We start from the raw sequence: 4,748 nt of genomic DNA on the forward strand, positions 1-4,748 counted from the left end.
GGCAGGTGAGCGTGCGGAGGGCTGGGGAAGTGACCGCCCGGGCTCCCGGGGCTCCAGGATTGGAACGCTCCCGAGCGGCTCCCAATAGCAGTTTGTGGGTGGGGGCCCCGAAGCCTGGGACGGGTCGTCTCGGCAGTGTTTGGCGGGTTGCCCGAGGGAGTTGGGGTTGGCAAAGGGAAGTCATGGAGGCAGTGGGATCGAGGTCTCCTAGGTCCGGCGCTGGCCACCCGCGTCGCCCGCCGCCGGCCTCCCTCCACGGGGCGAGTTCCAGGCTTGCCCGGAGGCCAGGAGGACCTGGCACGTACTGGGGGAGGGGCTGGCCTGAGTTTTTTGCTGCGGGGCTGTGGGGTGAGTCTCCGAGTTTGGGGGAGATTCCATTTAGGGGAGAGGAACCGGCCTGGGCAGAGGGAGGGATGCCCTCTGTCTGCGGGAGTCCCTCTCCTTCCCCTCACCCCAAACCTTGGGAATGAAAGGGGTGGGGTCGGCTCCCCACATCCCCCAAGGCCTGCTGCAGGGTGGACAGGGGAGCTGACTTATTCAAAGCAGACTCTTGGGCTCGACTGAAAGGCTAGAGGTGGAATCAGGCATGGGAGGCTCTTTGCCCATATCCTCCCCTTACCAGACTACCCCTGTAAGCTGGAGGGACCTGGTAGGGGCTGCACAGTAAGGCTTGATGTGGGAGCCCTCTGTAATCTTTAGGAAGAGGGAGGACTGGGGATGGGAGAAGGCGGCAGCGGGCACTGGACCGACAGATACAGGCCCTGGGTAGTCTCCTCTACATCTGGAAAGGCCCAGAATTGAAGAATTGAGGCCCACGTCCCAGTATGGTGGGTGGTGCTGGCACTGCTGGGCCCTGCCTGGGCAGTGTCTCTTGCCATGAACTTTCTGAAGTCGTTTTAAATCCCCTGGAGCCTCCTTTTGCCAAGGAGGGCAGGGGCAGATGGGCCCTGGGGATGGGATAGACAGGAGGTGGCCAGGAAGGCTTGGCAAGGCAGTAGGCAGAGCCATCCTTAGGGCTGGGCCTTGGCATTGGCGAGTTCCAAACTCTGGTCTCAGCCTGATCAGGGTTTGGGAGGGACTTGAGGTCTGGGACTGAGCCTGGGCCTGCCAGGCTGAATGGGACATGGCTCCGGCTGTGGGAGCCGGTGGTGTGAAGAGCAGCAGGTCTGTGACAGAGCAAATGGACCAACACTCAGAAAAGGAGGAGGTCAGAGGCACAAGGCTTAGGAGCCTGACTCTGGGGAGGAGGGAGGTGGTGTGTGCTCCCAGGGCTCTCATAGTGATGGGTTGCTGGACAAAGTGGGTTGGGGGACCATATAGAGTTTTGTGGCTTGGAACAGTGCTCTCCCCTGTTCCCTGCCATACTAGTCTGGCATGGGGTGCCAGAAATGCTGGGAGGCCGGCAAGTTCTCGGGTATGGGCAGTGCCTGGAGTGGAGCCCAGAGTGGGATGGTTGCAGTTGGTTGGACAATTACACAGCTCTGAAGCTATCCCCTTAGGGAGTCAGAGTGTTCCTGGGAGGGTCATGCATTCTCCTGGATAGTGTCTGCCCCTTTCTCTGTGGGTATGAGCCAGATGCTAGGATGTGTTTCCAGGGGGCTGGGAACCTGGCCAGAAACTAGTCCTTTGGGAATAGGTCTGGGCCAGTGGTGGGGGTGGGGGATTGTATGGGGGGAGATAAGAACAGGGAAGGGGACTGGTGAATGAGGGGAGGCTGAAGCAAAATGTTGTGGGTGCTGGATGGTGGTGGGAAACCTGCTCACTCTGGGCTCTGTCTCCAGCAGCTCTGGGGACTAACAGCCAAGGACACAGGGACTGATAGAACCAGGCATCTGACTGGCTAGAAAGATGTGTGTTCTTGCTCATGAGTTTCTCATCTTTCCATCTCTTGACGCTGACAGAGATTTGGGTTTAAAATGTTGTAGAGTGAGGAGAAGAACTAATATTTTTCAAGTGTGTACTTCATGTCAGGCATTATTAGATTCTTTCCAGAGGACAATTATTATTTCCATTTTACAGATGAAGGTACTGACACAGAGAGGTTAAATAACTTGCCCAAGGCAGTGCGGCTAGCAAATAATCACACTAAGGTTTAGAACCTGGTCTCATGCCAAAGATCATGCTTCTAATGAAGTATTTTGAAGAGCCAGGCTTTCTTTGGTGACCTTTTCCAAATGCCAGCCTGACCAAAAGTCTTGTATTCCTGATCCGTCCTTCCAGATGGTGCTGTTGGTGATGTTAAGAGGTTGAAGGGGCCAGGCATGGTGACTCATGCCTGTAATCCCAGCACTTTGGGAGGCCGAGGCAGGCGGATCACCTGAGGTTAGGAGTTCCAGACCAGCCTGGCCAACATGGTGAAACCCTATCTGTACTGAAAATACAACAATTAGCTGGGCATGGTGGCAGGTGCCTGTAATCTCAGCTACTGGGGAGGCTGAGACAGGAGAATTGCTTGAACCCGGGAGGCGGAGGTTGCAGTGAGCCAAGATTGTGCCACTGCACTCCAGCTTGGGTGGGGCAGGGTGAGACTCCGTCTTAAACAAAAAAACAAAAGAAGGTCGAAGGACATACTGCTCTGTGGGATATAGGAGAAGGGATGCCGGCAGAACTTGGCTGAGGGTGACCCAGGGATGGGAGTTTTGGGGTATGTGGAGAATTCCCCAGCCTGCCTTCTGCTTGTGGGTCCCTGGGTATCTGCTTTGAGTGCTATGCATCTGGCTTGAGCTCTCATTCTGTGGCCACCTGTGGCAAGTGCTGGGTGTTCCTCCATCCTGTCCCCTAGTGAGTACAAATGTCAGTGCTGTTAGTTCAGCAGGTTTGAGTACAAGGGACCCCTCAGGGTACTCTGTGAGCATAGAGGAGTGTGGCCCTGGTGGGGACACAGGTATGCATGGATGACAGTGCTTTCAGCCTCATCTTATTCTGACCTGGGCTCAGCCAGGAGTCACACTAAAGGTATCATCATGGAGTCCTCCCACCTTAGTTAATGGCATTTCCTCCAGGAAATGTGGGATCTGGGACTGATTTGGTTACCACGATCTCTATAACTTGGGCCAGCCATATAAAACTGCCATGGACATCAGTTTTTGTTTATATATATTTTTCCTTTCAAATCTGTCTTGTGCACCAGGGGGCCACAGGACTAGTTTCTCAGAGTTTTGGTGAAGATCAGATGGAATTAGGGATGTGAAAAGATCTTGAACAGTTTAAAGCATGGAGAAAGTGCATGGAATATCATTCATCCATCCATCTAGTCATCCATGTACTCAATGAACATTTAATATTATTTAATTTTTTGAGATGGAGTTTCGCTCTTATTGCCCAAGCTGCAGTGCAATGGCGTGATCTTAGCTCACTGCATCTGCCGCCTCCCAGATTCAAACAATTCTCTCACCTCAGCCTCCCGAGTAGTTGGGATTATAGGCGCCCGCCACCACTCCTGGCTAATTTTGTATTTTTAGTAGAGATGGGTTTTCACCATGTTGGTCAGGCTGGTCTCGAACTCTTGACCTCAGGTGATCCACTTGCCTCAGCCTCCCAAAATGCTAGGATTACAGGTGTGAGCCACCACACCCAGCCTCAAAAAACACTTGTTTAGGTCCTTCTAAGGGTTGTGGATATGGTAGTGAGCACAGCAGGTCAAAATCCTTGCCTTCATAGAGCTGACATTCCAGTCAGGAGAGACAGAAAACACATAAGAAAAATATATAGAATGGCGGTTGCTGATTAGAGCTATAGAGAAAAAGCATAAAGCTGGGAAAAAGATAGCTCCAGGAAAGGGGGTTGCTATTTTAATAGGGTGGTCAGAGAGAGCCTCACTGATAAGGGGACATTTGGGATGTGATCTGGAGGAGCTCTTGTTCCAGACAGAGGGAACAGCAGGCACTGAGATCCCAGGCTGGCCTGTGCGGGGTGTGTTGGGAAACAGCAAAGAGGTTCCTATGACTGTGGTGCAGTGAGGAAGCTGAAGAGCCTTAGGATTATCACTGTTAGCTGGTGGCGGTTCACGAGGTCAGGAGATCGAGACCATCCTGACAAACATGGTGAAACCCCGTCTCTACAAAAAATAGAAAAAATTAGCCGGGCGTGGTGACAACGGGTGCCTGTAGTCCCAGCTACTCAGGAGGCTGAGGCAGGAGAATGGTGTGAACCCAGGAGGCGGAGCTTGCAGTGAGCCAAGATCTTGCCACTGCACTCCAGCCTGTACGACAGAGCGAGACTCCGTCTCAAAAAAAAACAAAAAAAACCATATTTTTTCTTCTGCTTCTGTTGAGAAAAATCAGATCGGGACCCACTGGCAACAGTCTACAGCTGCTGGGTGGTGCTTGCCCAGTGCACAGGGTATGAACTCTTCCTCCTAGTTCTGAACCATAAGCTGCATCACTCATTGACTTGGGCACTTGAGTTTGTGACCACCAACAAATCAGTGCCTTTTAGGGAAATTTTCAAGTATACTGGCTTTGGGGTCAGACAAATCAGGTTTAGAATCTTGGTTCTCTCACTTATGTGGCTGCTGGATCTTTGGGCAAGTCTTTCTTCTTTTCTTTCCCTCCCTTCCCTCCTTCTCTCCCTCTCTCCCTCCCTCCCTCCCTCCTTTTTTCTTTCCTTCCTTCCTTCCATTTTTTTTTTTTGTTTTCAGACTATGGCTGTTGCCCAGGCTAGAGTTCAGTGACACACAATCCTGGCTTACTGCAGCCTCCAGTGCCTGGGCCCAAGCAATCCTCCCGCCTTAGCCTCCTGAATGGCCT

This window comes from Colobus angolensis, unplaced genomic scaffold (genome assembly GCF_000951035.1).
Source record: "Colobus angolensis palliatus isolate OR3802 unplaced genomic scaffold, Cang.pa_1.0 Scaffold151, whole genome shotgun sequence".
NCBI classification, from domain to species: domain Eukaryota; kingdom Metazoa; phylum Chordata; class Mammalia; order Primates; family Cercopithecidae; genus Colobus; species Colobus angolensis.